We start from the raw sequence: 13109 nt of genomic DNA on the forward strand, positions 1-13109 counted from the left end.
GAACCCGCTGACCCCCCTCACGCCCTTCTCCAGATTCCTTAAGGTTTCCATGGTGACTCATGACACATCACAAAGCCCGGGTGCTCCGAGGCGCTGATGCACGAGTCCTCTGGGAGGGCTACGGGGCGGGTCTAGAGGACACACCGCCTCCCCTCCCCCACCGGGTCCTCACCCGAGGATCTGAAACAATGCCCAGGCCGCCTCTCCCGGGCTGCTGCCGGGCCTGCCCTTAGTTGCCTTGGTCTGGCCAGGCCCACTTGGTACCCGCCGAGACCCGGTCTAACGCCTTTAAAGCGGGCGCCCTGCAAGACTGAAGGATGAGAAGGTGGACGGGGACGGGGGCGGTTAGTCGTAGGAAAACTGTTCTCACGTACAAAGTAGATGGTCACTCGGTGCCATCTCAGTTCACATCTGTCTCCCCTGAGGTCTCGAACCCGATGTTTGTTCTCTTGGGGGCGAAGATTTCTCTCTGTGCTGCTGTGGGGCTTCTCCTCCCAGAGCCCTCAGGCCTGTCCTACCTCCTTTCAGGGGATAGTGGGGGTCTCTGGAAATGTTTTATAATCCAATTTACATTCGCTGCACCTTTTTTCTTCACATTTTAAATAAACTCTAAATGCCATAAAAACAACAAAGCTAAAAAAAGGAGACAGGAGGATCCTTTTGTCCCACGTTCCTAGCTAATCCCCTTTCAAAGGTTTGCAGATGTCTGTGTGATTGTAATAATAGTTTAGGTACGGTTTAGTAATCTATCTTCTCGTTTGATGTCTTTCAGAAGGAGTTGGTCATGATTAGGTGTTAAAATGCAACACTGAATCCTCACGTACAATGCCATCCTGAGGGACCCTCACGGCTACTACGGAAACCCCATCCCTCCAGGGCTCCGGGGATGGTTTGGGAGGGAGGGAGTCCCCTGGCTGCCTCAGTCACACAAGCATGGTCCGGTGAAGTCGTTCCCTGCGGGACATTTTCAAAGAAGGCGGTGCTTCACTATTCTGGAGGGTTCCCACTCCGCGGTCTCAGGAAAACCTACGCAGGCGCGGGCCCAGCAGAGCCCACTGAAACAACGCCCAGATGGGACTACCGTCTCTGTTTTCCTTCCCGGTGGACCCAGGGCCTGGACCAGGCTGGTGTTTGGTGAAGATGCAGTTCTAGATTACCCCATTGGGTCTTCATTTCTTCTGCGAGGCTGATTTGCTTCTCTCCGCGCCACCCCTCCACTCTCGCCATCGTGAGCTTAAACAGGGAGCCTGCAAAGGAGTGTAGGCGCCAACCCTAAATAAAGCATCCCCAGCCCAGGGGAGCCAGAGATGTGGCTGTGAAAATTTAAGGGGTAGTGCTGGTTCTCTTTCCACTGCCAGCTTGGGAAAATACCCTAGGAATACTCCAGGCTGCCCAGCCTCGCACCTAGACAGAAGGATTTAGGCAAAATGAGTGGAGCCTAGGAATGCAGCAGAGAATCCTAGAGTAAGGTTCTAGGCAGCCGAGACCTACACAGCTCTCCGCGTTGGGTCCTGCCTAAGGGAGAGGTCGCCCTCTAGTGGCAGAAACATTTATGCAGCATTTGCTGTAAGGTGCCGTCGAGTTGGTTCCAATACTACAGAACCAAACACAACTCTGTCCTGCGCTATCCTTACAATCGTTGTCATCCCTGAGCCAATGCATCTCGTTGAGGGTCTTCCCTGTTTTCGCTGACTATCTGCTTCACCAAGCATGATATCCTTCTCCAGGGTTAACCTCTTCTGACAACATGACCAAAGTATGAGAGACGAAGTATGGCCATTCTGGCTTCTAAGGAGTATTCCGGCTGCACTTCCTCCAAGACAGATTTTTTCATTCTTCTAGCAGTCCATGGTACAGTCAATATTCTTTCCTGATGCCACAATTCAAATGCATCAATTCTTCTTTGATGTTCCTTATTCGTTGTCCAGCTCTCACATGCATAAGAGGCTATTCAAAATACTGTGTTTTGGGTCAGGTGCACTTCAGTCTTCAAAGTGACATTTTTGCTCTTCAACACTTTCAAGAAATCTTTTGCAGCAGATTTTCCCAATGCAATACATCATCTGCTTTCTTGACTGTTGCTTCCAAGAGCATTGACAGTGGATGAAAGTAAAATGAAATCCTTGGCAACTTCAATCTTTTCTCCGTTTATCATGATGTTGTTTATTGATCCAGTTGTGAGGATTTTCATTTTCTTTATGTTGAGGTGTAATCCACACTAAATGCTTTGGTAATTGATCTTCCTCAGTAAGTGCTTCAAGTCTTCTTCACTTTCAGCAAGCAAAGTTGTGTCACCTGCATATTGCAGGTTGTTAATGAGTCTTTCTCCAATCCTGATGTTGCATTCTTCTTCATACAGTTCAGCTTCGCAGATTATTTACTTAGCATACAGATTGAATAAGTATGGTGAAAGGATACAACCCTGATGCACACCTTTTCTGATTTAAAGTCATGTGGTATCCCCTTATACTGTTCAAACAACTGCCTCTTGATCTATGTGCTCCTTATGAGCACATTTAATTGGTCTGGAATTCCCATTCTTCACAATGTTATCCATAATTTGTTATGATTCATGCATGTGGATTCTGTGCTTCTTTGCTTTCTTGAGTCTATCTCCCCTGATTGAGGAAAGAGTTGCCTCTAGGTCATAGGTCTGCCTGGAATTTGATGAAGGTTGCATCCAAACCTGAGGTTGCAAATGTTCTCAGTACTTGACTGTATCATTTGCTTGTTTATTTGTTTTTAATCTAGGCTCTCTCTCCTGAGAAGCAGAATCCGCAAAGGATGTTAAACATGCCTCAGTTGGAATCCTTGCTTCCCCAGCTGTGGTAGTTAAGATTGTGTGTCAACTTGGCTGGGCCGTGAGCCTGAGTGGCTTGGCAGCTGCATGTAATCATTCCCCATGATGAGATTGGATGTGTAATCAACTCCTTGTTGGAATTTGCTGTGAGCAGTTAATTAGTTGGAAGGGAGTTTCCTGCAGAGTATGGCCCACTTCCAGTATATATGGAAACACAAAAACACAATGCAACCACTGCCATGGAGTTGGATATGACTCATAGCGACCCCTCCTTGAGTTTCTGAGGCTGTATCACTTGGAAGTAGATTGTTCTACTTTCCTTCCAAGAGTGGCTGGTGGGTTTGAACCACCAGACTTCTGGTTAGCATTCAAATGCCTTAGGCACTATGGAAAGGATCCTGCCTGGGTTCATGAGTCTTCATCTCCAGTTTCTGAACCTGAATCTGCCATGTGGCTTGCTAATCTTGGGATTGTGCCATTTTGCTTGTCAATCTTGGCTTCATCAGCCTTAGCAGCTAGTAGCTGCATGAGTTAAGAGAAGCCTCCAGTTTGTTTTCAGTGGGCCTGGAACAAGAAGTAGAGCTAAAGCTAAAGCCCAAGGCTGAGGGGCCTCCATCCATCCCCTAGAGCTGGCACACTGAACTTGGACTTTTACCCTCCTAAACTAAAAGGGGGGAACTCTGGTAGCATAGTGGCTAAGGCACTTGACTGCTAACCAGAAGGCTGGTGGTTCAAACCCACCAGCCACTCATCAGAAGGAAGATGGGGCAATCTACTTCCATAGTGATACTGCCTCGGAAACCCAAGGAGGGGTCGCTATGAGTCGGGTCCGACTCAATGGCGCATAACAACAACAACAAACTAAAAGGGAGCTCTGGTGGTATAGTGGTTAAGGAATTTGTCTGCTAACCAAAAAGTTGATGGTTTGAACCCATCAGCCACTCTGTGGAAGAAAGATGAAGCAATCTGCTTTCATAAAGATTTACAACCTTGGAAACCCAATGGGGGTCACTATGAATTACTTGATGACAGTGAGTTTTAGTTTTTTGTTTGTTTTTGTAACTGTAAGAGAATAAATTGCTGTTTGATAAAACCATCCACTTGTGGTATTTCTATTATAGCAGCACTGGAGAACTAAGATACCAACCTTCTCACTAACTGATCTTAAGGAAGTTACTTATTCCATCTGAGCCTCAGCTCCCCACAGAACAAAGAAGTCATAATGCTTTCTTTTAACTGAGGAAATTCATATATAAATAGCATTGCATACTACTTGGCACATAGCATGCACTCCACAAATGTGTTGTTGGTGGTGTTAGGTGCCATTGAGTCATCTCTGACTCATAGTGACCCTATATACAGCAGAACAAAACACAGCCCCATGGTCCTTGCTATACCTGAGCCCATCACTGTAGCCACTGTGTCAATTCATCTTGTTGAGGGCCTTCCCCTTTTGTGTTGACTCTCCACTTTACCAAGCATGATATCCTTCTCCAGGGAATGGCCCCTTCTGACAACATGACCAAAGTAGATGAAACAAAGTCTGGCCATTCTCACTTCCAAGGAGCATTCCGGCTGCACTTCTTCCAAGACAGATTTGTTAGTTCTTTTAGTAATCCGTGATACTTTCAGCATTCTTCACCAACACCACAACTCAACTCTTCTTTGGTCTTCCTTATTCATTGTCCAGCTCTCACATACATATGAGGTGATTGAAAACACCATGGCTTGGGTTAGGCACACTTTAGTCTTCAAGGAGACATTTTTGCTCTTCATCACTTGAAAGAGGTCTTTTGCAGCAGATTTGCCCAATGCTATACATCATTTGATATCTTGACTGCTGCTTCCATTGGTGTTGATTGTAGAACCAAGTAATAAGTCTCTGACAAGTTCAATCTTTCCTCCATTTATTGTGATGCTGGTTATTGGTCCAGGTGTGAGGATTTTTGTTTTCTTCATATTGAGGTGTAATCCATACTGCAGACTGTAGTCTTCAATCCTCATCAGTAAGTGCTTCAAGTCATCCTCATTTTCAGCAAGCAAAAATGTATTTACTATTATTCATCTGTTGAACAAATGTAGTTATTATTATTCCCCTATTCAAAGGTAAATGGTTATTAAACAATGTAAACGATATAAGAATTATGTGACAAGCCCACAGTAATAGCCACATTAGGCATATGTTGTGACTTTTATTATAAAGTTCATATGACCAACTCAAACAGAATGGAATAGGAATTCAGACAAGGAAGAACTCAGTTCTGAATAGATTATCAGGGGATGGAGGAACTGGATTTTGATTTCATCTGGATATTGAAGGAAGGCTCAAGATTTGATGAATGGTTCTAAGCAAAGGATTCCACAATGAAGGAGCAAAAGCCTGTGGTTGGGGAAGACAAGAGGTGTTTGGAAGACAGCTGAGGAGCCCACCTTGTCTTGAAGGTCAAGTACATGAACAAGGGTGATTGGAATATATGAGAGATAGTAAGGTAAGTTGGTGTAGGTGCAAGACTTCACAAAGTCCAGGGCTACTTCAGCTTGAGAAATGCCGAGTGTGTTCTTCCCTTTTGGTTTTCTAAGTCCAGGTCTTTGCACATTTTATTATAATAACCGATTTTGTCTTCTTGAACTGCTCTTTGAAATCTTCTGTTCAGCTCTTTTATCTTGTCATTTCTTCCATTTGCTTTAGCTACTCTCCACTCAAGGGCAAGTGTGTCTTTTCTGGCATCCACTTTGTTCTTTTTTCCTTTCCTGTCTTTTTAATGACCGTTTGCTTTCTTCATGGATGATGTTCTTGATGTCATCCCACAATTCATCCAATTTTCTGTCATTGGTGTTCAATGTATCAAATCTATTCTTCAGATGGTTTCTAAATTCAGGTGGGATATAATCAAGGTCTTATTTTGACTCTCATGGACTTACTTTAATTGTCTTTGGCTTCAACTTGAACTTGCCTGTTGAGTAATTGATGGTCTGTTTCACAGTCAGCTCCTGGCCTTGTTTTGGCTAAAGATATTGAGCTTCTCTGTCACCTCTTTCCACAGATGTAGTTGATCTGATTCCTGTGTATTTCATCTGGTGAGGTCCATGTGTATAGCTGCTGTTTAAGTTGTTGATAAAAGGTATTTGCATTTAATAAGTTGTTGGTCTTGCAAAATTCTATCATATGATCTCCGGAGTCATTTCTAATACTGAGGCCATATTTTCCAACTACTAATGATTCTCGTTTGTTTCCAACTTTTGCATTCCAATCACTAGTAACAATCAATACATCTTTATTACACATTTGGTCAATTTTAGACTGTAGAAGTTGGTAAAAAATCTTCAATTTCTTCATCTTTGGCTTCAGTGGTTGGTACGTAAATTTGAATCATAATAGTATTAACTCATCTTCCCTGTAGGTGTATGGATATTACCCTATCACTGACAGCATTATACTGCAGGATAGATCCTGAAACATTCTTTTTGATGATGAATGCCACACCATTCCTCTTCAATTTGTCATTCCTGCCATAGTAGAATGTAAGAATTGTCTGATTCAAAATGGCCAATACCAGTCCATTTCAGCTCACTACTGCTTAGGATATCAATCTTTATGTATTCCATTTCATTTTTGACAACTTCCAATTTTCCTAGATTCATACTTTGCACATTCCATGTTCTGATTATTAATGGATCTTTCTTCTTATTTGAGGCATGTCACATCAGCAAAAGAAAGGTCCCAAAAGCTTTACTCCATCCACATCATTAAAGTCAACTCTACTCTGAGGAGGCAGCTCATCCCCAGTCGTATTTTGAGTGCCTTCCAACCTGAGGGTCTCATCTTCCAGCATTATATTGGACAATGTATCGGGCCTATTCATAAAGTGTTCCAGCAATATATCAGCAGTGTTTCATTGCTATTCATAAGGTTTTCACTGGCCAATTCTTTGAGAAGTGGATGGCCCCTTCATTCTTCCAAGTCTGTCTTAGTCTCAAAGGTCTTCTGAAACCTGTCCATCATGGGTGACCCTGCTGGTATTTGAAATACCATTGGCACAGCCTCCAACCTCACAGCAACACACAAGCCACCACAGTACGACAAACTGACAGATGAGTGGTAGAATGGACGAATGGATAAACAACATTTTGTTTATCCACTTTTTTAAATGGCTGAATGGATAAACAAAATGTTGTACATATATATAATGGAATAATATGCAGCTATAATAAATAATGATGAATTCTCAAAATATAATAATGGATGAATCTGGAAGACATTATGCTGAGTTAAATAAGTCAATCACAGAAGAATAAATACCATATGATCTATTATTATAAAAAGACAAGAATAGGTTACAGAAGCCAATGATCACTGGTGGTTATCAGAGATAGGACCTGTGAGGTAAATCGTCATGACATCCATTTTTATTGAACATTATTCTGTTTCCATTTGCCCATTTCTCAAATCTATTATGGTTATCTTGATGTCTACTTTCTTTTGCCTCACAGAAGGATCTCTGGTGGTGTAGTGGTTAAATCATTGGGCTGCTAATCAAAAGGTTGGTGGTTTGAAGCCACCAGTCCCTTCAAGGGAGAAAGATGAGGTAGTCTGCTTTCGTAAAGATATTTTGCCTTGGAAATCCTATGGGACAATTCTACTCTGTCCTGTAGGGTCTCTATGACTCAGAATTGACTCAATGGCAGTGGGTTTGGTTTTGGTTTGCTTTACAGATGTCCCTGGGTGGCATAAACACTTTGCTGTCCGCTGCTAACCTAAAGGTTGGCACTCACCCACGTGGTTCAGTGGAAAAAAGATCTGCATCTGTAAAGGAAACCCCATGGGGCAGTTCTATTCTGTAACACAAGGGGGTGCCATGAGTCGTAATCAACTTGATGGCAACGGATTGAGTTTGTTTGTTTGACTTAAAGAATCTCTACGTGTGTTTGAAATAAAAGCACATTTAAAATAATGCATTTCTGATGCAGTGGCTAGGGCAGCTGGAAGCATCCAGCGAGTCCTCCTTTCTGTTGGTTTGCAGTCATTCTAGTTCCAAGAGAATACAAACTCTTAGTTCAAAATCAAACTTTGAAAGTTAAGAATAAAAGCAGGGGGGAGAAATGTTTCCTAGGCCAGGAGGAAGGGTTTAAATTTTTGGAGCACTCATCAGCATTTCAAGGATAGTGATAGCCATTGGGGTTTACTTTGAAGTAAGTTCACCCCAAGAGATCTTTCAGGGTGGTAGCCATGCATCTAGCTTGTGTTTTTGTTAGATTTGATTAGCTTCCCCTCCTCTATTCCCCCACCCCCTACTCACACTCTTTTTACAGATAGAAAGTCCCATGTGGGTGCTCTGTAAGATACCCAGGGATCCATGTGTCCTGCTGTGACTCAGAGCCCCACAGTGACTCCCAGCACTTGGAAGAAGACAGAGCCTATGTGGCCAGCTGGGGCAAGTGCCTGGGTGTGCTGAGACAAGTCCCCTCCATTGGCTGAGACTCTGCCTCCCCATTGTAGGGATGGTAGCAGTCAACAGAGGCAGGACAAATACCTGGCCTTTGGAGACAACCAACCACTTTTTTTTTTTTAATTTTTATTGTGATTTGGGTAAAAGTTTACAGAGCAAATTCATTGTCTATACAGCAGTTCATATACATTTTGTCTCATGACATTGACTGCAGTTTCCCACAATGTAACAGCTCTTTTCCCACTTCCTCCTTCTCAGTTACCTCTTCTCTGTGTCCTTCCCTCCCATGCACTCCTGCCCACCCCCACACCCAGCTGCCTCTCTGTACATACACAGCCCTTCTGTTTTCCCATGATTGATCTCTCCAAAGAGTGTATCTACCTGATGTAAATGTTCAGGTCATATGCTGGCCAGTCTTTTATTTGGCTGAAAGCCACAGAAGTTCAATTCCTGAAGGGCAGCTAGGGGCCATAGCCTCAGGGATTTCACCAGGCTCTATCAGACCAGCAAGCCTGGTCTTTTTTTATATAGATATAATTTTGAGTTTTGTTTCACATTGTTCTCCTACTTTATCCAGGATTTCCTACACAGATACCCCTTCAAATGGTTGACAGTGGTAGCCAGGTACCATCTAGTTCTTCTGAACCAACCACTTTTAAAAGCCTGCCTGCACCATTCAGTTAGCTGTGGTATCTTGGGCATGTTACACAGCCTCTCCAAGTCTAGCTTCCCTCTCTGTACAAGGGAGATAGTACAGTCCTACCCATGGGGTGGTTGTGGGCAGTAAATGAGGTAATGTACCTAAGGTGCCCACGTATTAGGCACATGTTAAGTGTCCAAGAATGGTTTATAATTGATAAGTTAAGCATTTTAACAATATAAAGTGCCACATAATTGAAATGTACTGTGATAGCAAAGGAGGGATTATGAGGATTAAATAAATTAAAGCACTTAGAAGAGTGCCGGTACATGGTAAGTGCTCAAACAATGTTAGCAAGTACAATGATAATTATTATTATCTGTTTAGTGAAGTGAAGGCCCATAAACTGTGAAAATATAGTAGAAAAAGCATAGTCCCAATAGAAATAAATGAACTCTCTTTGGCTTTATCATATGCTGTTGTCAGCTATTGTCAAGTTGGTCTCAATGCATGGTGACACCCTGCACAACAGGATCAGACCATTGTGATCCATACAGCTTTCATTGGCTGATTTTTGAAAATAGATCCTTTCTCCTAGGTTGCCTTAGACTGGATTTTCTGTTGAAACCTGTCCAGCATCATAGGAACATACTTCAAAAAAGCCAAACCCACTGCCATGGAATCGATTCCGACTCATAGCAACCCTCACTGGGTTTCCAAGGCTGCAAATCTTTATGGTAGCAGACTGTCTCATCTTTCTTCCCTGGAGCAGCTGGTGGGTGCGAACCACTGACCTTTTGGTTAGCAGCCAAATGCCTTAACTGCTATATCTCCATAGCTCCTTTATTAGCAACCTGCAAGACTCCACTAATAGATACATAGGTGGTGGCTGTGCTTGAGGGGTATTGGCCAGTCTCTTGCATAACCTACCAACTCACTGCCATCAAGTCAATTCCAATTCATAGCAATCCCCATAGGGGTTCCAAGGCTATAAATCTCTACAGAAGTAGATTGCCTCATCTTCCTACCAAGGAGCAGCTGGTGAGTTTGAACCACTGACCTTCTGATTATCAGCCAATTGCCTTACCCACTGTGCCACCAGAGCTCCTTGGTCTCCTTCATGGAAGGTAAGAATCTTACTACAAGCCACCACTACTCTCAGCTTTATCATATACCGAATGGAAATGTCTTTGAGATCTTTGCCCTCCCTTGCATAGGAATCTCGACCTACCAAATGTTCTAGCCCTAATCCAGGTGGTTAGTCTGATTCCTAACAAGATCTGGATACTTGTCTAGGACGTATAGTTGGACTCAAGTCCCTCAAATAAGCTTTGGGAATTTTGTTCCATGTGTCTCAAATCCAAACACAGGTCCCCACCTGCCTCCCTCTCCCATATTTTTCTGGCATGAACACTGTGATAGTTGGAGCTGTGTGTCAACTTGGCTGGACCACAATTCCTTGTGATTTAAGCAATTGTAATGTGGGTTGTTCCAATGATGGGATCAGATGTATATGTTTTGAGCAGCCAATCTGTTGAAAGGGAGTTTCCCTAGGGTATGGCCTGCTTCCAGTATATCTATGGGCATCCTGGGAAAAGAGACACCCTTCTGTGGATTGGGATTCTGTCGTGCTGCCTACAACTGTCCGTGAGTGAACAATCCACCATTTGGCCTGGAGATCTTGGATTCATCATTCATTGGAGTCAACAGCCAGTATGCCTGCCAACCTTGAGCTCCTCAGCCCCTGCAGCTGCGTGAGTCGGGAAAAGCCTCCAGCTTGACATTTGATCCCAGAACTGGGGACTTGGCAGCTTTTATGAGTGTGTGAGCCATTTTCTTAAGATAAATTTCTCTTTCTCTCTCTCTCTCTAAGCTTTACTGGTTTGTTTCTCTAGAGAACTCAGTCTAACACAGACACCTTGTGCTAAGACTTCTGTGCCCAGTCTTTCAGAGTGAGCGCCTCACTCCCCACAGAAGGTCAGGCATCTGCAGTTAGGAATCCTTCTATTAGGAGAATTAGAACAATGGCCATCAGCCTAACAATGGGTACATACCTTGGGTATCAGAACCAGAAGGTGAGCAAACACATTATCCCCTTTAACTTACTCCAGTTATTTTCTCTTAGTGAGCAGAGCCTATGCTCAGTCTGGCTACAATTTAGGTCCTCTCACACCTGGTGGCAGATACATGTTTGTGCTGGGAATTGGGCTCACTTGAGTCCAGGCAAAGTGCCTCAGGTCAGACAATGCCTCAGGGCATCTAATCAAATGAAATGACATTTAAGAAAGTGCTCAGACGCTTGCTGAATAGAGTAGAAAGCATTGTATAAATGCCAATTGTTATTGTCATTATGATCTGAGGCCTAAAGAGTCCCCTGGTTTTGCTCTGTGTGTGTGTGTGTGTGTATTTTTTTTTTTTTTTTTTTTAGGGAGGTGGTTGGTAAGCAGCTCTTAACCTTGAAATGACAAATCCCTGGGATTGATGAAAATATAACATGTATGGTTTGTAAAATCTGTCATCCCACTAACTGTCAAATGCAGAACAGATGAGTCAAAGAATCAAGAAACTTGCTGAAAACCCTTCAAGCCAAATTTTGGCATAATTTTGTCTGAGAATTACTGTTGTTGTTAGTTGCCATCAAGTTCACTCTGACTCATTGTAACCCAATGTGTTACAGAGTAGAACTGCTCCATAGGGCTTTCTTGGATGTAATCTTAATGGAGCTCTGGTAGCAGAGTGCCTAAGCTGATAACCAGAAGGCTGGTTGTTCAAACCCACTAGCCACTCCTCCGAAGGAAGGTTGGGCAATCTACTTCTGTAGTGATACCATCTCAGAAACCCAAGGAGGGGTCGCTATGACTATGAGTCAGGTCCGACTCCATGGCAGTGAGTTTGGTTTTTTGGTTTGGAATCTTCATGGAAGCAGATTACCAGGCCTTTTTTCCAAGGCACAACTGGGTGGGCTAACCTTTCAGTTTGTAGTTGAGCACAAACCATTTGTGCCACCCAGGGACATTTATCTGGAAATAAAGATTTGAATTTCAAAGTAATTAAAGATGGAGAAGGAGCTTAATTACTTCCTTGAGAATCTTTCTTCTTGAGTATTAGTGAAGAAAATGGCCATTAATTAGAAGTCAAAACTATGTAGTTTGATGGTCTAGGAAACTCTATGAGGAAAGACTTGGTACACCCTTCCAAAATCCTGTGAGTAGCTAGTCAGGTTGGAATGGTAGTTTGGTCACAACACTACGTATGTAGTTGCCATCCCCTGAATGGGAGTCTTGACTCACCAAACGTTCCAGCCCTAACCCATGTGTTCAGTCATGCTCCTAAGAAGAACTGGGTACAGGTCTCGGAATTATAGTTAGACTGGAGTCTACACTTGTTAGTTTCTATTTTCTATAAATAAACATCATAGTGGATGTGAGGTGGTATCTCATTATGGTTTTGTGCATTACTTTTTAATGAAAAAAAGTTTAAATTAAATAGGAGCACAAAGAAGGGACAATTCATTCTTGCTATAGAAATCATCACAGAAAAGGTAGCCTTTAGACTGGGTTTGGGTAGGGGCATGGGAATGAGATATAGAGAGGGAATTCCAGACAGGAAAGCTCAGTCTAAGAAAGACATGGGGTGAAAAAGTATATGTCATTTTCAAGGTGCCCACTGCCATTGAGTTGATTCTGACTCATAGAGGTCCTATAGGACAGAGTAGAACTGCCCCATAAGGTTTCCAAAGCTATAAATCTTTATGGAAGCAGACTGCCTAGTCTTTCTCCTGTGGAGCAGCTGGTGGATTCAAAGTGCCAGTCTTTTGATTAGCAGCCCAATGCTTTAACCACTACACCACCGGAGCTCCTATTTTTACGGTATAACATGTTATCTACTTGCCTAGACAGCAGGATCAATGGAGTGGCTGAGATGGCAGGAAATGAATAATGGAAAACTATGGATTTGGGGAACACTTTTTCATTTGTTCTCTGGTACAGCTCTTGGAGGGTGGCAGCAATAGATGGAGATTCTTCTCAAAGCATCACACACATAACAATGGCATTTACTGAGCACTTACTATTTATCACGCATTATACTATCTGCTACATGTGCTTCTTCTTCTTTTTAAATTTTTATTGTTATTTGGGTGAAAGTTTACAGAGCAAATTCACTTTCCATACAGCAGCTCACATACACTTTGTCTCATGACATTGACTGCAATTTCCCACAA

General features: G+C 43.0%; 1 pseudogene; it reads right to left on the minus strand.

The window, feature by feature from the left end:
* Nucleotides 1–229: 229 nt before the first annotated feature.
* Nucleotides 230–13109, minus strand: part of LOC103195361 — a 45565-nt pseudogene continuing 32685 nt past the window's right edge.

Source organism: Orycteropus afer, unplaced genomic scaffold, assembly GCF_000298275.1.
Source record: "Orycteropus afer afer isolate SDZICR_OR568_19922 unplaced genomic scaffold, OryAfe1.0 scaffold00054, whole genome shotgun sequence".
NCBI lineage: Eukaryota > Metazoa > Chordata > Mammalia > Tubulidentata > Orycteropodidae > Orycteropus > Orycteropus afer.